The sequence below is a fragment of the Eriocheir sinensis genome, chromosome 14 (assembly GCF_024679095.1).
Source record: "Eriocheir sinensis breed Jianghai 21 chromosome 14, ASM2467909v1, whole genome shotgun sequence".
In the NCBI taxonomy this organism is placed as follows: Eukaryota; Metazoa; Arthropoda; class Malacostraca; order Decapoda; family Varunidae; genus Eriocheir; species Eriocheir sinensis.
In genome coordinates this window covers 16,712,329-16,737,252 of record NC_066522.1, presented here as the reverse complement: position 1 = coordinate 16,737,252, position 24,924 = coordinate 16,712,329, and the positions used below count along the sequence as shown (strand labels likewise).

At 48.2% G+C, this 24,924-nt stretch overlaps 1 protein-coding gene across 1 annotated transcript in view; it reads left to right on the top strand.

The window, feature by feature from the left end:
• The first annotated feature begins 376 nt into the window (after positions 1 to 376).
• Positions 377 to 24,924, top strand: part of LOC126998569 (probable serine/threonine-protein kinase tsuA) — a 150,436-nt gene continuing 125,888 nt past the window's right edge. The window contains exon 1 of the mRNA XM_050860374.1: positions 377 to 1,403. The gene's annotated coding sequence lies outside the window, so the exon portion shown is untranslated. The remainder of the gene's footprint in view (positions 1,404 to 24,924) is intronic.

The following is a 24,924-nucleotide window of genomic DNA, read 5'->3' as shown; positions in this document are numbered from 1 at the left end:
TCTCTCTCTCTCTCTAAAAAGTCTAACAGTTACTCTTGTGTGTGTGTGTGTGTGAGTGAGTGAGTGAGTGAGTGAGTGAGTGAGTGAGTGTGTGTGTGTGTGTGTGTGAGAGAGAGAGAGAGAGAGAGAGAGAGAGAGAGAGAGAGAGAGAGAGAGAGAGAGAGAGAGAGAGCGTTGACGCGTGCAGTATCTTGAGTGGGGGAAGGTCGTAACTTACTCGGGCTAATGTTCTAACACTTCGTACGCTGCAATGGTGAGCAATAAACTGCATTCGTCAAGTCGTGGGTCAGTCAAACAATCTGTAACGTTCGTGTGCAATACATCATTAGGGTTCAATCCAAAAAGTCGGCCAGCCACGCTGAGCTCGCATCGTCCGGTGGTGGGCACACTGACCAAACACTGACCACTGATGAATACCACGAGCGACGGCTGCCCAGTCTGGTGCCACGCCACAATCCTGAGCCCCAGCGTGCCCACAGGGGCGAGGACGAGAGCGAGGCGAGGCTGCTTTGGCTCCAATATTGATCTCCCGCGTTTCCCTTACACTGCCCCGGACAAGGGAGAGGGTGGGGACATGAGCCTGTCACGTCCACCTTCAGCCATGCCATGTGGTGTGGGCATCCTGTGATCGGTGCCCGGCAGTGAGGGATGAGAGGGATGCCCACGAGAAGAGTGCCGGGGATGAGCAGTGAACACCTTGTGCATGGGGGGGAGCATCGCTGAGGGCACCAGGACCTTCGTCGACAAACTCGAGCCCTCGGGGGGACAGATCGCCCCCCACGATGACCATTATCGACCCCTCGACCTGAGGGCCTCGATAACCACTGATGGTCTATCGATTCGCCCATTGATTGAAGTCCCCGGGTCGACACTCAATGACCATGCGGTCGGGAGCGGCGAGGCTCCACCCATGGCGCGGCCTCCAATGGGGCGGCGGGACGGGACGACTCGCCCCGCCCAGCAGTGGTCCCGGGCCGCTGGTTGGCTGGCGGTACGCCCGGCTCTGGTACAGTCACGTGACATGCGTGGACGCACCGAACTCCAGTCAATCTGTACGTAGCCGAGTGACGGTGCAGTGTGTTGGTGGGGCTCCGCGTCATTTCGCCTTATATCTCCAGCCCAAGGAGTTTATTCACCCTGGAATCCGGTGAAAAGTGTGTGTGAAGTTACAGGCTGTGTGTGTGTGGAAGCTCAGGCCTGAAATCTTATAGGAAAGGTGCGAAAAGTGAGTAAAAGAGTGCAGTGTGAAGGCTGTGCCTCGGTCGTGGGCCAGACAAGATGGCGGAGTGGGAGCGAAGGCCGTGAGGAGGTCGCAGTGCCTCAGCCCAGCCCAGGATTACTAGCACGGATTTACCCGGGACTCGGACCTTCCTCTTGCAGCATCTCTCTGCCAACAGTCACAGGTGAGTCTGGGATGTGTGTGGGAGGCGTGAGGCGCGCACGGTGAGTCTGTGAGGAGAGTGTGTGGACTTGGAGGGACCGAGAATATTCAAATGTATGAGAGCGAACCCCAGCAGGGCTGCCTGCGAGAGTAAAAGCACCGGCCCACGGCGGCGGCTCGGGCCTCACGCAGCACGGGGCTTATTCTGTCTGGCCTTGTGAGGGCCGTATACATGAATGTATGTGTGTGTGTGTGTGTCTGTCTGTCTGTCTGTCTGTATCTGTGTGTGTGTATGTGTGTTTGTGTGTGTGTTGGACGTAGTGGAGGTGCCTGGGTCGGTCTGGCTAGACGGGCTCACGGTGTTCTATATTCCGTCCCGTGTGACCCCTGCTCCCCAGCTCCCTCCCAGACGCCCTGGGCCCTGACGGCGCCCCGCGGAGGAGGCTCGGCGAGGAACACTACAGGTGAGTGAGGTGAGTATCGTTTCATCGTCGCCGGGGTTCGGGGACAGCATTCAGCAGCGAGATCAGCTGACCATCGATGGGGCCAGTGCCGAGGTAGTGGTGGAGGCGGCGGCGGCGGCGAAGTGTGCCGCCTGCCACCGACCCGAGGTTATCGATCCAACAAGTGCAGCGCCACGCAGGCAGGGAGGCAGCAGGCAGGCCGGCAGGCAGAGGGGAAGACAGGGAAGGCTGCCATCGACTAGGCTCGGCTGGGAGGGGAGGGGGTGTGGTGGCCACCAGGGGGTGTTCTAACACGGCCGCTGCAATACTCGGGGTTGCTGGGGATGGCTGGAGGCGCCGTTACGTGTGTCTGGGTGCCTCAGCTGGCGAGCATTCAGACTCCCGTGGCCACTTGTGCAATATTGGAGGAGGGAGCAGCTTGTATGAGGAATGTGGTGGGCGTGTGGCGCGGGGCCGGGCACGGTGGGGTGGGGCAGCGACACTGTCTGTGGAGCGCATGCACCTGGTGGGCCGCCCTCGTGGTGGCACGGGCCGGGCATTGGTGCTGGACATGGTGCCACAGGAAGCATCTGGGACGCCTGTTTGCACCTGACAGATTGAGTCTAGCCCATCAAGTAACCCCAGTACAGGTGTCAGGTGGTGTGCGGGGCAGCGGCTGGCAGGTGAGTGGCGGCACGAGGCTCACCTGCACCGCCAGCACCCGAGGCCTTAGGAGCACCTGTGGAAGACTTAGACCAAACCAACCAGCGCTGTGTCTTTATGTGGCACGGACGCCTGACACGCTCGTCCTAGGGAACAACGGTGCGTCGATAGCTCCTGCCGGGACGAGGAGAGGGGGGGGGGGGGGCACGGCACGACGACTCCCCGCACCCTACTCGGCTCCCTGAAGCGAACATTCAAGTGACATTAAAGGGTCGCACTGTGTTCCTTCCTGCCACGGCCTCTCCACACACTCCCGCCTGTACTCCATCCTGTCACTCCCTCCGCCCACACCACCACTACCGCCGCCACCACCACCACCGCCGTCGCCACGTGCAGCCTCGCATCGTTTCCATTATCGCGTCCCAGTCGATAGCATTGCCGGCACAGCAGCTCCAGGCCATCGACACCCCCACGTCACTCACGCCTGTCAGTCCACATCTATCGCACTTCGTCGTTATTTCTGAGACACGCCGTACGATTTATGCCACCTGACCACCCCATGTACACCGCCTCCACAACGAACTCACACCACCACTTATTACACCACCTCCTCCTTGCTCTGCTTTACGCTATAAATTCATCACCCCCACAACCTCTCAACACCACCAATTGACCACCTTATATATACACCTCCCCAGCACACCCTCAACACCACACCACCACTCCCTGCACTCCTTACACCACCTCCTCCTTGCTCTTCTCTACGTCATGGATGCATCACCACCCAGCTTCTTACACCACCATCTGATCAACACCATTTGACCCCCCCCCCCCCCACCTTATGCCTTCTTAACTCTTCAATACCACATAACCACACCACGTCACACCACACCACTATTGACTCCTACTCTCTCAGCACCTCCTTCCACTATATACACCACCTATTTCTTCACCTCTTTCCCACAACACCACACGACATATCTACACCATTTTGACCTCACCTTACGCATCCCTGGCCCCCGACACCACGCCCTGCACCATACATTCTAACTCCTTATACACTCCCTTGTTCAACTACCCCCCTTACCTTACCCCCCCCCAACCCCCACTCTCTTCTCACTATACTGTCACTCTCCATTATAACATCTTCGATCCCCCCCCCCTCCTCCCTTTTCCACCCTCCACCCCATTCCCCCACCCCCCGCCACTACTGCTCCACAATCCACCCCTTTAAAAGTGTCCTCCATTCTACAGTTTAGGCAAGATTTATTAGTTTTTTTTTATTATATATTTTAGCCACCATAACCACCACTCCACTTGAGCTCAACCACTCCACCATTAACCATTTTCACACCATTTAGTTCTCCCCCCCACCCCCACCCCCACCCCCCCGACCACGCCACAGTCCCCTTCAACCCTCTCAGAATCAACCACTTAACCCACAACCAATAACCCTGAAACTTCTATATCAGCAACCTTTTCTCATCCACTCTATTCCCCCCTACTTCTTCGACCCCCCACCCCCACCCCGACCACGCCACAGTCCCCTTCAACCCTCTCAGAATCAACCACTTAACCCACAACCAACAACCCTGAAACTCCTATATCAGCAACCTTTTCTCATCCACTCCATCATACGACTCATCCATTTGCATCCACATGATTAAAGTAACCCACACTACCACGTCAATCCCTCCCCACACGTCCATTCCATCCCAACCCACTCTATATTTCCATTTTAATTCACCCCATGACAAGTTATTCTATCTCCCCCCCTCCCCCCTCCCCACCTCACCCCATCCACATCCCTCAATCTACACCCCAGCCACACTATTTCATTCACCCCACACGCCACGCCATCCACCCCCTCTCACTCCTTTCCTCCTCCTCAAAAGTTTCCTCCATCTCTCCTCCACATCTTCCGTTACCATCACCCTATTCTCCTCCTCCTCCTCCTCCTCCTCCCATCACCCTTCCCTTTCCCCTCCCATCCTCACCTACACCCCCCACCACCGTTACCCCTTCCCCCCGCACACTTTGTCCTCCCCCAAATCCTACCACCTTGACCCCCCCCCTCCCCCTCCTCCCCCTCCTCCCCCTCCCCTTAAATACCGGTAGTCCCTCCTGCGAAGATTCTCCCCTTCAAAATAATGTTCCCGTCGTGATTTATAGCCCCTTCTCCTTCCATTTAATCCTCCTCCTCCTCCTCCTCCTCCTCCAATCACCCTTCCCCTCCCTTCCTCACCCACGTCCCCCACCCACAGTTACCCCTTCCCCTATGGCACTTTGTCCTCCCCCAAATCCTACCACCTTGACCCCCCCGCCTCCCCCTCCTCCCCCCTCCCCTCCGACTATTAACTGTCATACCTGTCGAGAGAGAGAGAGAGAGAGAGAGAGAGAGAGAGAGAGAGAGAGAGAGAGAGAGAGAGAATCAGCCACGTGGTGAGGTAATTTAAAGGGAAGAAGAGAGGCAAGAAAAGACAGATTTGAACATGCATCTTGACACGCATTTATCATCTTTCTGGAGTTACATAAGAACAACGAACGCTTGCATGGTCTCCACCTCTTGGATTCGAACGAGGGCAAGGCTGATCCGCCGTGGGAGAATGGAGAGCCGTGAAGAATAGCCAGGAGGAGGAGGAGGAGGAGGAGGGGCAACAATTATGACGGCTTACCCAGGAGCGTGTGAGGAGAGGTGTGAACTGGAAGGGGGTGGGGGGGAGAAGGGGTTTAGAAGGGTGAGCTCTCATCTGCTAAGGGAATTAAGGCATCACTCACTCACTCACTTCGGTCGATCACAGGGACGTTGGCGAGGCTGGGTGCGGAGAAGAATGAGAGAAAAAGAAGTGAGTAAGAGAAATGGACACACGAACACATTAAATAAGTAAAAAGTAAAGTAAGTCAATAAATAAGTAAAAAGTCGTAAAGTAGTAAAGAGCAAAGTAAGTGAATAAATAATTGAAAAGTAAAGTTAAAAGCAAAGTAGATGAATAAAGTGTTAACGAAATGGTCACACAAACATTCAATAAGTAAAAAAAAAAAGGTAAAAAACAAAAATGGTCACCTACAAACACATTCAATAAGTAAAGTGCTCACGTTCGCTTAATGCAGTGTTAGGCTTTCTGTGTGTCTGTTTTAATGGAGAATCATAAAGAGGAATCACAGAAATGCAATATATACACTCTGTTGCAATCTCTTAACAAGGTCACACGCTCCCAACGACCTTCACTTCTGACTCGTGGTGCTAAATGATTCTTCCTTCCTTCCTTCTTTGCTTCCTTGATACGCTAACATGTTATTTTAAGAGTGTGTTGATTGGTGATGTAAAACCTTCCTTCCTTTCCTCCTCCTTTCTTTTCCTTTCTTTCTCTCCCCACTCCATTCTTTTCTTCTTTCCTTCCTTCTTTCTTTCCTTCCTTTCTTCCTTCCCTTTCTTCTCTCTCCCGTCCCTTATATTTTTTCTTCCCTGTTTTGTTCCTTTCTACTTCCTTCCCCTTCTTCCCTCCCTCTTTGCCTCCTTTCCTTCCTTCCTTCCTTTCTTCTTTCCTCCCCCCACTTATCCTCCTTCCTTCTTACCTTCCTTCCTTCCCTTTTATTTTCTTCCATTACACCACCACCTCCATATTACTCTACTCTCGTATATACTTTTTTAACCCTTCAGTAAGGCGTAGTGAGGATTGGTGATATAGAGCCCTCCATCCTTCCTTTCTTCTTTCCTCCTTTCCTTTCCTTCTTCTTTGTTTCCTCTTCTCCTTGACACTTACCCATGTTGCTCTTTCACCCCGGGGCGTGTGTCAATAGCCCAGTGTGAGGAGGTGGTGAGATCAGGCAAGAAGAAGTAGCTGGTAGTGGTGTTGGTGGTGGTGGTGACAGGCACGGCAAGAACTGTTTACCTTCCATTAAGACGCCTCAGGGTAATGGTGGTGCAGGGGGGCGGGGGGGCGAGGGGGGGGAGGTGTTAGGAGGGAGGCTACTAAGAGATATGTTTTAGGGATGGTTGTGGTGGTAGTTGTAGTAGTGGTGGTAGTGGTGTTGGGGGGGGAGGAGGAGGAAGAGGAGGGTTGGTTTGATGATGGTAGTAGTAGTAGTAGTAGTAGTAGTAGTAGTAGTAGTAGTAGTAGTAGCCGGGGGAGTCGTGGCATGAACACAACTTTTTATTTTCATATGTAATAGTAGTAATAATAATAATAACATTTTCCCCATCTCTCTCTCTCTCTCTCTCTCTCTCTCTCTCTCTCTTTCTCTTTCTCTCTCTCTCTCTCTCTCTCTCTCTCTCTCTCTCTCTCTCTCTCTCTCTCTCTCCACCCAAACATCATTACCACCACCCGCTGCCATTGCGTCCTCCACTCCCCATTATCTCATTAAGCCCTCCCCGCCCCCCTACCCCCCCCCTACCACCCGTACCCCCAACCCCTCCCACCGAACTGCCCTAAGCCCGTATTCTCCCTCCTCTAGTCAGGGCGTGTGTCGAAAGCCTGTAGTATGTAAGATGGTTAGGACTCATGACAAAGAACCACTCCACCCTTGCTTCCCTTCTATCCTTCCTTCCTTCCCTTCTTTCCTTCCTTCCTTCCCTTCTTTCCTTCCTTCCTTCCCTTCTTTCCTTCCTTCCTTCCCTTCTTTCCTTCTGTCTTTCTTCAATGTCATCGGCGCCTCAGTTCGCCTGTTTGAAAAGTCTGTCGTATAGATGTTGCTGGGGTTGTCATGGACTGTTTTGTGATGCACGAGACGTTTAAGAATATAGACCTTACCCTCTCCTTCCCTCCCTCCCTTTTCCTTGTCTTGTGGCTAAAAAAGAGGAGTCTGAGTGGGCGTAAGTTTCAGAACTTCCCCATTTATCACCTTATTCCTCGCCTTAACACCCTGGAAAATAGTAATGGGCGCCCGAGACGTTTAAGAATATAGACGTTTTCCTTGTCTTGTGGCTAAAAAAGAGGAGTCAGAGTGGGCGTAAGTTTCAGCACTCGCCCATTTATCGCCTTATTCCTCGCCTTAACGCCTGCTCGTCACACCTCCAGACTGCCACCGTCCTGCCCCTCAACAACCCGCCGCCGACACCATAAACCAGCGCGCTAACCCACACCACCACCTCCACCACCTCCATAAACCACCACGTTAACTTGCACCCCACACACCACACACCCACCTGATAGAGAAGACCGACCACCACCACCACCATCACCACCACCACCATCTCCTCGACTGACTGACTGAGTGACGTTGTTGGGTATTACATTAAACTCCCACAGCAACTTTTCCTTACTTCCTTTTTCCTCTTGTTTTATAACGAAGAGCATTTATCCTTTACTTGACCATATATTTTTTTGTTATTATATGGTCTACCTTTCTTCTTTCCTTCCTGCTTTTTTTTTCTTTTTAGTTTCCTTCCTGCCTGCCTTAGTTATTTTCTTCGTCTCCTCTCCTCCTTCCTTCCTTCCATTTTTCATTCATCCTTTCTTCCTTCCTTCCTTCCTACTCTCCTTCCTTGTTCTTATTTTCAATGCTCTTTAATCCTCCTCTTTCTCCCCCTCTTTTCCATAGCCACCACGTAACAAAACAATTTATCGTACAGGACTCCTTTACCACTCTGGCACTTTGATCCTTTAATAACCCTCTTCTAGTACACTCCCAATACCCTCTACACACACACACATACACACACACAGTCACACAGAGAGGAGGCGGGGCAGCACGAACCATACACCTGAACTATTTCAAGATAGGGTCCAGGACAGGGCATACATAGCTGGTCTGGGTCGTGGCCGAGGAGGTCCCGGAGACACATCCATGTAGACACGAGGGAAGATAAGATCCGCCCCGCCAAGGAATCCGAAGAGAGCGATATTGGGTTACGTCTCTAATCCGCGTGTTATGCCGGATTGGAAGGTTATCTATCTCTTATCCGGTATGTGGAGGGCACGGGCGAGAGAGAGAGAGAGAGAGAGAGAGAGAGAGAGAGAGAGAGTATAAGAAGTAGTATATGGTATGAGAACAGATGGGATAGGGAATAGGAGACAGGTTAAAAGGAATGGAACGGGGAAGAGGGAGAGGGAAGGGGAGGTTAGTGAAGGGGGAAGGAAGGAAGAGGGGCGGTGAGAGTTAAAAAAAAAGTCAAATGGAGTATAAAAGGAATTAAAGATCAAGAAAAGATACCAGAACTTTGTGACGTGAGGAAAACAAAAAACAACACGTGACTAAGTAGCTCAACTCGTCTGTCTGTCATTCCTTCCTTTCTCTTTTACTTATTTATATTTATCATGCTGTCCTCCTTCTCCTCCTCTCTTCCATAGCCACCACATGACACGAAACACTTAATTTATCACACGACACCCCTTTTTACCACTTAGATACTTTGATCTTTTAACTTACAACCCTCTTTTAGTATACTCCCAATACCTTCCACACACACAAAGTCACAGTCTGGGTGTCGTGGTTAAGCAAGAGACAGCCAGGCAACCATAACCCATACATACCTCTCCACAACATAAAAAGTGGCTTATAGTAATGGATTTAGTCGATACCTTCCCCCTTAATACAAAACTACACGCTCATTTAACTACCTCCCTTGCGTATTACCTTTATTTTTTCGTCTGGCCCTTAAAGAGAGGAAAGGAAGAGTGGGGGAAAGGGCTGTCCCATTGTTGCCAACTCTATCACAAAAGACGGCCCTGTACCACATACCTCACCCTTCCCTTCCTTACGGTCCCTATGTATACCTGTGACTGACTACCTCCTTGCCCCCACCTTATACGGCTAGTTCACACATCTAACCCTTCGACATTTCAAGCATAAAGTCCAGCATCCTTTTATCTGAATCCTCTTTCGCACCCCTCCCTTAATTACCTTTCCTATACCTGTGACTGACTCCTTCTTTTGCCCCCACCTTCGTATATGGCTACTTCACACATCTAACCCTTCCTTCAACATCTCAAGCATTAAATCCAGCATCCTTTTATGAGTCCTCTTCCTCACCCACCCCTTCCTTACCGTCCCTATATATACCTGTGACTGACTCCTTCTTTTGCCCCCACCCTCGTATATGGCTACTTCACATATCTAACCCTTTCTTCAACATCTCAAGCATTAAATTCAGCATCCTTTTATCTGAATCCTCTTCCTCACTCACCCCTTAATTATGTATACCTTTCCTATACCTGTGACTGACTCCTTCTTTTGCCCCCACCCTCGTATATTTCTACTTCACACATCTAACCCTTCAGAATCACAACCATTAAGTTCATCGTCCTTTTAACTGATTATGTTCTCTTCCTCGACTCTGTGCATTGTTAGGTATGAAGTGGAGCGCTTGAACATCGCAGTAACTTAGGGACAATGTATAGGAGATGAGCACCGAGGTCACGCGCAGCTTTAATGTATGCCCTCAACTTCACTTTTTACTATGTGCCCGCTGCCCACCTAACCCCAAAACCCACAGCTCACCTCCCTCTTCATTGCTCTTGTACACGACTATAGGGAACACATACACTCCTTTAAACATCAAAACCAGCATATGCAACGTTTTTTGGAACACTTACTTAATCGAGCTTTTCTCCTTCTGACTCCTGATTTTCCTTTTTTTCTTTCTCAACCCTGTAAACGACTAATGAAACAATGAAATACCTAAGCATCTCACACATCTATGTCCACCGTCTATCTTTAAAGCACTTATGCTAAATATAATTCCTTCCCTTTCTTACTTATACCAGACTCTCTTCTTTCCTTTCCTTTCCTTTCTTTTCCTTTCCTTTCTTTCTCTCTTCCCTGTATCCGACTGTAAACTGACTCTTCCCTATTTTTCTCTCCCCTGTAAGCGACTAATGAATATATGCAGCACGTATAACCATCACGCTCATTCCACTCTACTCCACCGTCCATCTTCACGGCACATGCTCCCACCCTCTCCTCCCCACCACCTCCCCCTCGCCCACCATTGTTGCTCCCCTCGCCTCACATAACTCAGCCTCAGGTATTCAAAATAGAGCGTTCCCAACTTTTAATTCGACCAAAACTGCACCGCTGAGCCGCGAGCAACAGCAAAATAATAAAAAAGTCGGCGCTAACAGTGGACGTGGAGTGGTTCCGCTGTGGTGGTGCTGGCGGGTGAGGAGCATGGCGAGGCGGGTGACAGGTGACGGGAGGCTTGCTGGCGGTGGTGGTGACGCGGTGGGATGACGGGGAAGGACGTTGGAAGGTTGTCACGTGCAAGCTGATCTTCGTGTTCACGCTGCAGAGGATTTTGAAGGTTGCTGAGGATCTCGTGGTCTGTGGGTGTGCGTCCCCCGCCGAGCTCCCTGTCTGGCTGTTGCTTGCCGGGGTGCTGCGTCACGCTCTCATAACGCTCCAGAACAACTTTATTACAGTCGTTATTTGCTTTAATTTGGTCACTTAATTGGCGGACTAATATGAGAGCGGAGGGCGGACATTACGAGGTCGCGTGTCCGTTGTGATCAATGTCTGTTGTGAGCTCTTTGATCACAACGGATGTTCGGTGATGGACGCGGCGGGAAGGTTACGGTGTAGGTGTTGGCGGCGCAGCGCAAGCATGGCGGCGCGGCGCGCCAGACCGTTGTGCCCCACGTCACTCACACGCCGGCGGGAACCTGAGCGGTGTTGTGGGGGGGCGGGGCGGGAGGGGCACCCAGCAATGCCTTTGTGTTAAGGTCTCGAGATCATGTTTACATACGCTATGGCCGTGTTGCGGACAAGAACCTCCTGAGGGAGTGCAAGGAAGGAATTGCTATTTGTGGGAAGGCGCGGCCCGGGGTGGCTGGCGTCGGAGTTGGTCGTCGGGGACAACCAAGACAAATTGGTGTCTGGGGTCAGTGAGTGGATTATCCTCACGTTATTTTTTATGTCAGCGAAGCCTCTTGTCCCAGCCGCGTGTGAGCGCCGCTGGCGTGGCAGCTTCACCAAGCCTGCTGCTGTGTCCTGTTGATCGTCTCGCCCCGCAGCAGAGTCGAGGCCGGGGTGGCGTGTCGCCGGGACGACGGACGCCCCAATTACCATATCAATGGGACGCTTCGTCAGGACTCTTGTCTTCCCCGCTGGGCCGGGGACGGTCCTCGGGGTGGCCGGTAGTCAATCGCTATTACGCCTCAGGGCTTGTGCCATCACCCAGCAGGAGAGGCGTATAAGCTGCAGGAGTAGCCCAGCCCGGCGCGCGGGTCTAGTCACTCTAGTGCACGGGGAGGAAAGGAGCGAAGGAAAACGTAACCGGTGCATTATGTTAATGCCGGGCCGCGGCGTTTCCCCGCCTTGCTACGGGCCGCTGCCTCGGAAGGTGCGCCTCAGCACTTTACAAGGTCTTTAATTCTCACTGCCGGCGGGATCACAGCTCCTGCAGGTGTACGCGATCTTACCATTCCGTCGCTGGCCTCGTGGCAATTAGCCATGTGTTGCCACAAGCTGCGGGCGGGTTGTGCGCAGGGCAGGCAGGGAGGGACGCTTGCTCCCAGGACTGGCCAGCCTTGCACTACAACTGCCCTGCCCTCCCTCCATTCTTCCTTTATCCCCTTGTCCCTTTGCCTCCATACTACCACCTCCCACACGCCCTCCCTTTCCCATTTGCCTTCACCCTTCCTGCCATCACCTGCCCCGCTCACCCACCTTCCTCACCCTCGTCTTTCCCTCCATCCCTCCTTCCCCCCTAGCCACTCCCTTGGAAATCCTTCACGTCCCCGTCAGCCTCAAGCAGCCACGAGTCCTTGTCCATGGTCTGCGCCTCGTCTGTGCCGCCTGTCCTATAATTTGTGACACAGGGACGCCATTACCGCCTCTGAATCATTAAAGAACGCACTCCAGTGTTCACTCGGCGTCCCGGGCTGTGAGCTGCCGGCTGGGGCTGGGGACAGGGCAAGCGACACTGAGGGCCATTTCTTAAACATTCCTACGTCCAAGCACACACACACACACACACACACACACACACACACACACATTTGACAAGGCTTTCGTAGGATCTCTGGGTATTTCCACGAGTACTTTTATGACCCTGTAGTGGTAGTCTGACTTTTCTGTACCCTGAACCTATAGAAAATTCATTGGAATCCGATTGATCTCTTTCAGCCTTTAGAAATTGTTTAGAGGTAAATGTGTCCAAGAATATCGAGCTGAAGCTTTTGCCACTAGTAATCGTCATCATTATTATTATTGTTGTTGTTATGTTGCTTAATAGACTTACAGCCATGAAAAATCAGTTATATGGAAGGAAAGAGCAAGCAGAGAGAGAGAGAGAGAGAGAGAGAGAGAGAGAGAGAGAGAGAGAGACCCTGCCCTAATCTGTTACGGTGACGGAACTTTAGCCGGCTGAGTGGTTCATTAGCCGGGCAAGCAACCAAGGAGGATGAGCTGATTGGGAGCTCCTTGGAATGAACGGACGATATCAAGTGTTCCTCGTCTGGACCGAGATGATTAATCCTTTGAAATCTCCAAAGTGGCTCAGATTTTTGGTCTATAATAGTAACAACGACTTTATATAGTACTACAATCAGTATTACTACTACTATTACTACTACTATTACTACTACTACTGCTACTACTAAAAATGGAAAGAAAGTAAGAAGTGAGTTAATTGTTTGTTTGAGAAAGAATTAAAGGAAAGGAGAGAAGAGAATGAAGAATGAAAGAAAGAAAAAAGAAAATTAATGTCTTGTGTGTTTAAATAAAGAGAGGAAGACGAAGGAAGAAAGGAAAGAAAGATGGAAGAATGAAAGAAGTTAATAATAGGAATGATATAATAAATGCTGAAATAATAATAATAATAATAATAATAATAATAATAATAATAATAATAATAATAATATAAATAATGTAATAATAAATGAAAATAGCTTTGATAATATTGTAACAAGGGGTACAATATCCATTAGCACTATTACTTCTAATGCTACTGCTACTAATTCTACTATAACTACTAATAATGATAATAGCAATAGCAAAAATAGTTGAATGACACCATTAATTTTAATCATGTTTTCACGAGATGTTGTCACTGGGATTTTGGGGAGCTAAAATGGGCCATCAATATTAACTGGACGGCAAAAATCTGCGTGTGTCCAGCCGTGTGTCCGCCGTGATGATAAGTAATGGGCAAAACACTAAGCAGGAAAAGTGTAACAGCGGAGGCGAAACACAATCCAGCTCCATTACTCTTCCTTGACTGCGATAATTCTAATGGCAGCCAGTCACGCCACACTGCCCCGCGCGCCTCCGAGTTACCCTTCAGCGCGACGGCAAGGCGGGGAATGTGCTTCAGCTGCCGCCTCCTTCATGTAAAGTCAAGCCTCGTTTCACTCGACACTACAACGGTGATCTTAACCTCTAACGCCAAACACATGCATTATTATTGCCACTATACCGCACAGCCTTGCCCGCCTTCGAATGCAACAGGAGGCGAGTCTGCAGCCCATATACACGTGGCAACTCCTGAGAACCGCTCCAATAACACACCATCTGTCCTCCTCCTTTGCGTTCAACTGGGTAAAGAGTTCTGGTCATATTTCGAGCTGGTCAGAGATGGAATAATAACTGAACGTACACAATCTCAAGAGGTTTCCAAAAGATCGTTCCCTGACATGCCAAGTTGTTTAGATGAAGCTTTTTTGTTTGCTGTTTACGCTTGTCACATTTCAAGCTTGTCAGAACTGAATAAGTAAACAAACACAACGTCAAGAGCTCACAAGATTCCCAGAGAACGTTTTTTAATACATGCAAAGTTTAGATAAAGCTTTTGTGTTGTATTTTAGGTTTGGCCATATTTCGAGCTTGTCAGAAATGAAATAATGACTAATCATACACAATCTCAATAGGTTTCCCAAGGTTTTTCTAAGATCTATTTCTAACACGTATGCAAAGTTAGATCAAGCTTTTTTTGTTGTTGTTTGTTCCTGTTTGGCCATATTTCGAGCTTGTCAGAAATGAATAATACATCAACATCATCAAACTCAAGAGCTCGCAAGGTTTTAAGGTTCGATTTCTAACATGCAAAGTTTCGATAAAGCCTTTTTTTGTTGTTGTTCACGTTTGGCCATATTTCAAGCTTGTCAGAAATGAATAATACATCAACATCCTCAAACTCAAGAGCTCCCAAGTTTTCTAAGATCGATTTCTAACACATGCAAAGTTTGATCAAGCTTTTTTTTTTTTCGTTCCTGTTTGGCCATATTTCAAGCTTGTCAGAAATAAATAATCCATCAACATCCCCAATCTCAGGAGCTCCCAAGGTTTTAAGGATCGATTTCTAACACAGGCAGAGTTCAGATGAAGCTTTTTGTTTGTTGCTGTTCAGGTTTGCGCTCATTTGCATAGTCATCAGAGCGAGGCGCCGTGACAGTCTTATTATTAATGACGGCGACGGCCAAGCAGCTAAGACTTCCTCAAGCCAGACAAATAACCTCGTCATGAGCCGGAAGGGGAGGAGGAAGGGGGAGGGGGGGGTCAGCCATGCAGTCAGGTAGGGAGAGAGAGAGAGAGAGAGGAGGGGCGTTGCAAGCTTTATTCTTTCTTCTCTCACCTGCTTACCAATGTCTGGGCGCTCCTCGTGTACTGGATAGGGGGAGTTAGAAGTGTAGGAAAAGGAGAGGTGAAGTAGGAAGGTTAGATGGAAGTTGAAATGAGGGAATAATACCAGGAAAAGAGAGGAGATGAGAGAACTGAAGATAGGGAGGACCGAAGGTGTAGTGAAGGAAGGGAAACAGAGAGGAGATGAAGGAAAGGAAAGATAAATTTAGCTGTAATGAAAGAATTGGTATAAGTAAGGATGTAGAGGAGATGAAATAAGAGATGTATAAGGAGGCAGGAAGAAACGAATAGAGGAGGAGTGAGAGGAAGAGGAAGGAAGTGAGGGAAGCTTGTGGGTGAAATAGAGAGGAAGGAGGGAGGGAGGGAGAGTGATGAAGGAGGAGGGTAAGGAAGGGAAGGGGGGAGGAGGTGCAGCTGTTAAGGTGTTCCGGTGCCACGCTGAGCTGCCGGCACTCACCACCACCACAATCACCACCACCACCACAATCACCTCCCCGCGCCTCCCTCTCGTCCTGGCGGCTCAGTGGAGGGTCCCGGAGCGGCTGTAATACCGTCCAATAATTTGATTCTGGGTGTGGAGCGCTGAGAGGGGCGGGAGGGCGCGGAGAGGAGCTGGAGGGGCGGGCGTCTTGTGGTGCTGTGTTACTCTCCTTCCCTACTCGCTTCTCATACATCCCTGACTCCCTGTGTGTGTGTGTGTGTGTGGACGTGTGTGTGTGTGTGTGTGTGTGTGTGTGTGTGTGTGTGGACGTGTGTGTGTGTGTGTGTGTGTGTGTGTGATGGGTTTTGTATAGGTTTCGTTCTCTCCTTCCCTCCCTCCCTTCTCTCTCTCCCTCCTTCCTTCCCATTCCTCTCGCTTCTTACTCTTCCTTCCTCCTCTGTCTTCTTCCTCCTCTAGTGAAGGGATTTGTAGGCTCCTTAGCTGGGTGTCCTACTCTCTCTGTCTCTCTCCCTCCTTCCCTCTCATTTCTTCCTCTCACTTCCTCTTGCACACACTCCCCTATCTTCTTCCTCCTCCTCTTCCTCCTCCGCATCCCTCTTCCTCCTTCTCCTCTTAACTACATTACGAGTCTCAGCTTCCTGTCTAGCCTGATAACGCGGCATTTACGGAGATGCTTTACGGATGTTTCTCTTCTGCTCCGCGACACAGCCTCTGATTAGGTGTGGGGAGGGGGGGGGGGTGGAGTGATTGGGGGACGGGGGGTGGGGGGGAGGGGGGGAGGGGGGCGGCGACAGGCAAGAGACGACCACCCAGTTTTCCTTGCGACACACTACTAAGAGGAGGAGGAGGAGGAGGAGGAGGAGGGCATTGGGAGAGAGAGAGAGGGAACAGGAAATGTGAAGCAAGTGTTTGTGAATGTGACGGTTTGTTAACGACTTGAGATCATTTTTTTTTTATTCTTCCTTTTTTCAATATGTAAGGTTATAAATTGAGCTTGCAGACTATATATGGCAAGCTGTATTTATAACTAATGTGTATTGTGACGTTACTAAGATTGCTTCTGTCTCTCAGTTAACAGACTATATATGATGAACTTTTAAACTATTTTCTCTTATGTTATGGCTTCTATTAAGATTTTTATTAGGCATCCTCCTTCCATTCCTTTATCTCATTTTTTCCTCTCGCTTCCTCTTGCACACACTCCCTTATCTTCCTCCTCCTCCTCCTCCTCCTCCTCCTCCTCCTCCTCCTCATGACATTTGCCTCTCAACTTCCTCCTGTTTCTATTTCATCACCCTCACCACCAGCGTCGTTACCCTCATCACTACCTGTCTACACGTCCTTCATGTCATCATCATCACCACCACTATCACTCTCCTTCACGTCAACATCATAAGAACCGAAGCATCATTTTTACGGCTATAACAGCATCAACGTCATACCAACATCACCATCGACAATTACTGCTTACCCCACAAGTTTCTCTTCCTCCTCTTCTTCCTCCTCTTTCTTCTTCGCCCCCACCAAGATAACTAACTCCTTCCTCTCTTCCTTCGTTGTCCTTCTTTACCGCTACGTTCATACATGCTGTGCTTCTCCTCCTCCTCTTCCTCCTCCTCCTCTTTCATCACCCCTACTCGCTTACACCTTTCTATCTCTCTTCCCTATCACCAATATCTCTTCGTATTGTAACACCTGGCTATGTATCATCACCAACATCACCACAAGTATACCACCAATTCTTCAATGCCATCAATCTCACCACCACCACCACCTTCAATTCTTATATTCATACCTGAGATAAATTATTATTTGCTCAACTTTTCATCTTTTCGCTTCTTTTTGTTTCTTTATCCCTCCTTTCTTCCTTTTCCTTTCTTTCATGTCCGTCCTTTCGTTTCCGTATCTCCATTCGTTCTCTCTCTCTCTCTCTCTCTCTCTCTCTCTCTCTCTCTCTCTCTCTCTCTCTCTCTCTCTCTCTCTCTCTCTCCTAATTTCGCCAGAGGGTTTTATGTTTCCCCACTTCATCCCCCTCATTTTTCCCCTCTTTATCCCCTCTTCTTCCTCCTCCTCCTCCTCCTCCTCCTCCCTTTCCGTCTCTTCCACTCCAGTAAGTTTCATCTATCCAGTTTATCTCCATTGTTCTCTACTCTCCGTCATCTCTCTCTCTCTCTCTCTCTCTCTCTCTCTCTCTCTCTCTCTCTCTCTCTCTCATTCTTCCCTATTCCTTTTCCTCCTCATTCTCCTCTTTCTCCTCCAAATCGTCTTCTGTTCTTTTCCTCCATCTCTTCTTCCTCCGTCTCCTCCAACTACTCCTTTTACTAGTCTACCTGTCTGATTACCTTCCTCCCTCCCTTCCCCCTTCCCCCTATGTTGATTCTCCCTTACGAAAAAACTCCCGCCCTCGAAGACGTAACAATATGAGACGGCGGACGAACACCTGGGACAGTCACACGTGGGGACAGGACAGCGCGCTCTCTCTTAAGTCTTCGCTCGTTTTCTTTCCCATCGATCTCAAGGGTGTTAGTCAGTTCGATATTTTTTTATGACTGCACTTAAATGATTCCCAGTCGCTTTATATATGTGTGTGTGTAATTACATGTGTAGGTAATGGGTAGGGATACACACACACACACACACACACACACACACACACGGTCCCCAATGCACGTCTGTGAATGATTTACTACAATACGTGACTGCTTTCGCTTCTTTCTTTTTTCTTTGTTTCTCGTTCCTCGGCTTCCATGACCCCCCCCAAAATGACTGCTGTTAGTTTGTGTTCTTTGTTTCTGTTCTCGTTCGTCTCCAAAAACTGTCTGCTGTTCCTTCCTATTTTTCTTTCTGCTCTTCGTTTCTCTTTGACTGACGCAGAAACGTGTATATCTCTTTTGGACACTCTTTACTTTTGTCTGTTGTGGGAGCGGTGAGTAGCGGTTTTTTTTTTTTACACTTTTTTTTTACCCTTGAGCCGTCTCCTTTGTTGTAAAAAAAAATATATCTACCTTATTTGACTCGTGTATGTATTGCAGGACGTGGAAAAGCATAGTAGTAGTAGCAGTAACAGTAGTAGTAGTAGTAGTAGTAGTAGTAGTAGTAGTAGTAGTAGTAGTAGTAGCAGCAGTAGCGGTATTGAATGGTTGCTGGGCTGGTGTGTCGCTGTACGGTGTTGATTTTCGATAACCCTTAATTCGCGCCTTGAGATGTCGAACGAAGCCCAACACCGCCGCACAATACTTACAAGGAGGGAGCCTGGACGGACGTTTTTTTTTCACGGTATACTTGTACGGAGACGAGAGGCGGAGGGATGGGCGAAAGGGATGGAGGGAGAGCGAGGAACTGGGTCGTAGAATATCACTAATGCGAACCTAACCTCTATAATTCAAACCTGGACGGACAATCATTTCACACTCGTACAACAGCGGAGACAAAAATGAGAGACAGATAGATAGAGGGTAAGGGAGGTAAGGAACAGTGCTTTCCAATAGCCCCAATACCAACTCCCAAAACTGAAAGAAGAGTGTAATGAGTCTGACAGTACGCTTAATTATGTGTTCTGGGCTACGAGGAGTTACTTTCAGATACGAGGTTCAATGGAAAACGGAGGAATCGAGTCGTGAAAGTTAAAAAGTCGCAAAGGAGTAATGGATTCTTGAGGTGTACAGTGTGTGTGGAGTATTACGTCAGAGGAAAGGAGTAGAAGAAGGAAGAGGAGTGGGTGAGTGCGTGAAGGGGGGGAGAGAGTGCACAGAGGGAACTATAAGGGAAAAAAAAGTTAAGGAATTGCTAACAAATGATAAGGTGGAAGAGCTAATCCGGTAAGTATGTTTTAATCGGAAGAAGAGGATACAAGGAGATGGAAGAGCAGTGGGTGAAGGGAAAGAGAGTTCACAAAGGGAATGATAAAGGAAAAAGGTTTAGGAATTGGTAACAAAAGATAAGGAAGAAGAGGATACAAGGAGATGGAAGAGCAGTGGGTGAAGGGAAAGAGAGTTCACAAAAGGAATGATTAAGAGGAACAGTTAAAGAAGTGGATACAAATGACAGAGCAAGTAAAGTGAATTCAGAAATCAACCCAAATAAAACAATGTAATCCCTCGCCATTACACTATATCTAAAGGATGAGTCTTACCCCCCTCTTCCTTTTTCCCCTCCTAACTCACTCACACTCCCCCTTCCCCCCTCCTCCTCCTCCCCCCTCCTTCATCATCCTATATACCTCCGCGCTGATTCACGGGTTTCAAAGTTGCTCCAAAGTTTCGCCGTGCTTCAGACTGATTTACGGGCTAATGCGATACGACTTGCAATTTTCTGGGAATAACACGAATTAGCGTGTCACGTCCGCGTCCATTTGAGGGAGGAAGCTGTCATTGCGGCCACATCAAGGGAGGGGGGAGGGAAAAATGAGAAGGTACGGGAAGAGGAAGGGAAGGGAAGGGAAAGGGGAGGGGAGAATGAGGAGTGCGCTGCGAGGGTGCGGGAAGAGAAAGGAAAGCGAAGGATTGAGATGGAAGGGGATAGGGAAGGCAGGGAACGGAGGAGAGTGAGGAGGAAGAAAGGAAAAAAAGGGAAGATAGAAGAGCAAGGAATAAAGGTAGGGAAGAAAGGATATGTAAAGAGGAAGGGAAGACATGGAAGGTATAAGGGAGGAAGAGTAATGAGGAGAGATGAAGGAAGGAAGGAAGAGAAGATAAGGAAGGGATGAAGGAAGAAAGGATATGTAAAGAGGAAGGGAAGATATGGAAGGTATAAGGGAGGAAGAGAAATGAGGAGAGATGAAGGAAGAGAAGATTAGGAAGGGAAGGGAAGGGATGAAGGAAGAAAGGATACGTCAAGAGGAAGGGAAGATAAGGAAGGTATATAGGGGAGGAGAGTATATAGGAAAGGAGATGAAGGAAAAAAGGAAGGGAAGGGGAGAGATGGAAGGTGTAAAGGAGGAAAAGACAGGAATATAGAGGTAACGGAAGAGGAGGAAAATGGGTCTCGCGTAAAACTCAGCTTCAGTGTGGCATGGAAGAGGAAAGTGTCAGATGTGAAAGAGAAAGAAAGAATAAAAAAAGAGCAGGTTTTGTATGATACGGATGGGTGGAATTAAGGAAGGGGCGGAATGGAATGGAGGTAAGGGAAGGGGATGAGGGAGGGGATGGGGTGCTCACCTTTACCTCAGTTTCGGTAGCGAGGGGAAGAGGAAACTGACATTGCGGTCAAATAAGGAGAAAAAAATATTACGTTTTACTGGTTGGAAGGAGGAAGAGAGGGGGTGAAGGGGGCGGAGAGGTGGGGGGAGGGGAGAGAAAGAAAGGGTTACTTGTCTAAACCTCATCTTCAGTAGGGAGGTAAAGATGCCTACACAAACAAACAAACAAACAAACACGCACACGTTGTAGAGTTTTGTTAATTAGTAAAAGAACCCAACAATAACAACAACAAAGAGGAATAAGACGTAAAAAAAATGAAAAAAATTCGATGAAGAAGAAATACAACCAGAGGAAAACAGGAAAGCTAAAAGAAGATAAAAAATAACAAAAAAACAGAAGAAAAAATAACAAGAACAAGAAACAATAACAACAATCAACAACAACAACAAAACAAGATAATCAGAAACGTAAACAGAGCAAGAACGGAAAAAAACCCATGAATTAAAAAAAAAAGTAAAAAAAAAAAAAATAACAAAACGATAACCGCAACACCACCACAAACACAACCGCAGCACCACCAACAAACAGACAAACACACACACAGCAAGTTACCGCAATGAAGTGAAATAACATAAAACAGCATTGGGGTCCACATGCAGCAATGGGAACTCCAACCATTACTGTTTTATTTTTTATCTGGTCTGGTTTGCGGTGTTTTGCGGTCTCGTGGGTTCCTGTATATATTTTTTTTCTCTCATGGCGAAGAATGCAGCAGACCAAGGTATTATAAACCGTAAACAAACGATTTGGAAATGTGAAAAAAAGGCCTGCAATGCGCTAGTTCCAGGAGGAGGAGGAGGAGGAATTAAGAAAGAAAATGGAAGGAAGCAACAATCGTATAAGCGTGAGAGAGGAAGTGAGTGAGATAGAGAACGTAGACAGAGGAGGAGGAAGATGTTGAGCTATAAGAAAAAAAATCGGATTGGAGGAAGGGTGTGTGTGTGGTGTAGAACGTAGACAGAGAAAGATGATGAAATAAGAAAAATTAATCAGATGGCTGGAAGTGAGCGAGGGAGGTAGAGAACATAGAGAAGAATGCTGAATAAAAAAAAAAAGGACAAGGAATAATCGAATTAGTGGAAGGGAGTGAGGGAGGTAAAGAACAGAAAAGATGGATACTGAACTAAGAAAAAAAGAAATAGTCGGATTGCTGGAATGAATTGAGTGTGGCATAGAACGTCCAGTGTAGAGAGAGACAATAGTGTAAAGACTCCGAAAGGCCACGAGTCAAGAGTGTGAGGGAAGAGGAGGAGGAAGCGAGACTCACGTGGAGGAGCGGAAAGGTCAAAGACGTCCACCACTTCCACCACCACTAAAGGAATGAAAGGAGGGAGGGAAGAAAAGGAGGGATAGAGAAGTAAGGGAAGGGTTGGACTTAAGGAAAGGGGACTGATGAAGGTTGGATGATAAAAGAGGAAAGATAAAAAGATGTAAAAAGAAAGAAAAGGGAAGGTGAGAAGTAAGGGAAGGGAAGGAGAGGAGAGGAAAAGAAGGGAAGGAGGGAAAATATAAGGAAAGGAAGGTAAGAGAAGGAGAGGAGAGGAAAAGAAGGGAAGGAGAGAAAGGAAAGGGAAGGGAAGGAGAGGAGAGGAACAGAAGGGAAGGAGAGAAAGGAAAGGGAAAGGAAGGAGAGGAGAGGAAAAGAAGGGAAGGAGAGAAGAGGAGAGGAAAAGAAGGGAAGGAGAGAAAAGAAAAGGAAGAGAAGGAGAGGAGAGGAAGAGAAGGGAAGGAGAGGAAAGAAAACGAAGAGAAGGAGAGGAGAGGAAAAGAAGGGAAGGAGAGAAGAGGAGAGGAAAAGAAGGGAAGGAGAGGAGAGGAAAAGAAGGGAAGGAGAGAAAAGGAAAGGAAGGGAAGGAGAGGAAAGAAAAAGAAGGGAAGGAGAGGAGAGGAAAAGAAGGGAAGGAGAGGAGAGAAAAAGAAGGGAAGGAGAGAAAAGAAAGGGAAGGGAAGGATAGGAGAGGAAAAGAAAGGAAAGAGAGAAGAGGAGAGGAAAAGAAGGGAAGGAGAGAAAAGAAAAAGAAGGGAAGGAGAGGAGAGGAAAAGAAGGGAAGGAGAGGAGAGGAGAGGAAAAGAAGGGAAGGAGAGGAGAGAAAAAGAAGGGAGGGAGAGAAAAGAAAAGGAAGTGAAGGAGAGGAAAGAAAAGGAAAGTAAGGGAGTACTTGGTGTTTGAGAACGAATAGAAAAGGGAGAAGGGAGGGGAAAAAGAGGGAGGGTGTTATGATGGGTTGTCTTTTCCTCCCCCTCCCCTTCCCTCACCGTCTACCATCTCTATACCTTCCCATACACCCATTCCATATCCCCTTTCTCGTTTCCTTCTTCTCCATTCCTCGTGTAAGTAAATCCCCTACTGTCATCCCTTCACTCCCCTTACCTCTCCCTACGGCTCCTCTCGTCACTCTCTCTCACCCATCATCTATTTCCCCTTATCACTCCTTTTCCCGTTTCCTTCTCCATTCCTCGTGTACGTAAATCCCCTACTGTCACTCCTTCACTCCCCTTACCTCTCCCTACGGCTCCTCTCGTCACTCTCTCTCACCCATCATCTCCCTTTCTTATCACATCCTTTTCGTTTCCTTCTCCATTCCTCGCCTCGTCCCTATCCAACCCAGACTGTCACAAGCAAGATACAAGTTAGCCCTCAAACTCTTCCTCTGTCTGCACAACCTCCCACAATAAGTTTTCCACATGCTCGTAACGTTTGCCTTCTCGTTCTTCTGTCCCTGCTTCGCCCAGAATGTTACAAGAAGTTAGCCTTACAAACTCTCCCTTGCCTCCTCCTGTAAACCTTCCCGCTGTCTCCCGAACGGCCTGTCATGTTCTCCTGCTTGCTCTTCTGTCCCACCCTCGCCCGCCTTACCTTGACTGTCATATCGCGTCAGCCCTTCAACCCTTCCTCACCTTCCTTTGTAAATCCTTCCACTGTCTCCCAAACGCTTCTTTAGGTGTCTTCTCGTCCTTCTGTCGCTATCTTCTCTCTCCCGCCCAAGTGTCACAGGTCAGCCCTCCAACCCTCCCTCTCCTTCGTCTGTAAACCTCGTTGTGTTGTGTTTGCCTCCAGAGTCGTGTTGTCCCAGGTGTTGAGGGAGTGGTGAGTGCTTCTACCTTATGTGTGCTGAGGGAGAGAGAGGGTTTCTGCTTGTGATGGCTTGTAATGCTTCCTATATTTAGAGATGAGAACGCTTGAAGTGATGGTTCTTTTTTGTTTTCTTTCTGCCTAATGAGATGATGGTGAGTTGACGATTAATGGAATGAAAGGGAGGATAAGGAAGGGAAGGGAAGGAAGATGAATGGGAGGAAGAGTAAGGAGGAAAATTAGATGAAGGGAAAGATGGGAATAGGGGAGAAGTAAGGGGAAAGGAGTAAGCTGAGGGAAATAAGTAAGCATGGTATTCTTTTTTGTGAGGTAAAACGCTGAGTTGATTGATCTCTCTCAACCTTATATACGAGATGATTGTAAGAGTGAGTGGTCCTTCTCTTTCTCAACTCAGTGATCTAAATAGTTAACGGTTCGCTGACTTGCTGATTCGTTCTGTGCCTCATTTTTTATATTTATTTTCGTTTTCATTGAGGGGGTGGAGCAGGACGCAGAAAATTACGTTGGAAATTAATAAAAAAAAAAAGGGGGAGAGAGAAGAGGAAAGAGAAAAAAACAGTAAAAACATTTGGAAGCGCAGAAGTTTTGATGTGTATTTTGACGAGAATGAGGCAACTTATTTTTTTTATACAACGTCCTTTTGTGTAACTTTGCGTTTTAAAATCACTCGCTACATGTTGAGAGAGAGAGAGAGAGAGACTATTCACGTGACTTTTATATATATTCATTCATGTATTAATTCACTTTTTATCCTTTCTTTCCTCACGCATCCGTCTCTTCTTCTTTATGAATGCAAAGAGAGGTGGAGGAGGAAGCGGGGGGGGGGGGGGGAAGGCGGGAAGGAGAGGAGAATGACGCGAGTGAATAGAAAGAACAAAAACAGCAGCACATTTTAACGAAGTGGCTGCATGCATAGAAAACGTCATGTGCTGCAGTGTGTTGATGTTAATGTTGTGTGCATAATAACAGTTACCAGAGAGAGAGAGAGAGAGAGAGAGAGAGAGAGAGAGAGAGAGAGAAACACACTTATTAGTCCTTTACATATACAGAGATAATATACTCACGCAATACTTAAAGGAAAGCGGCAAGTATATTTCAGTTAATGGGGGACTAAAAACAATGGTGGGAGGGAAATTATAAAAAAAAAAAGATAAGAGAGGAAAGTAAGGAAATGGGATGAAGGA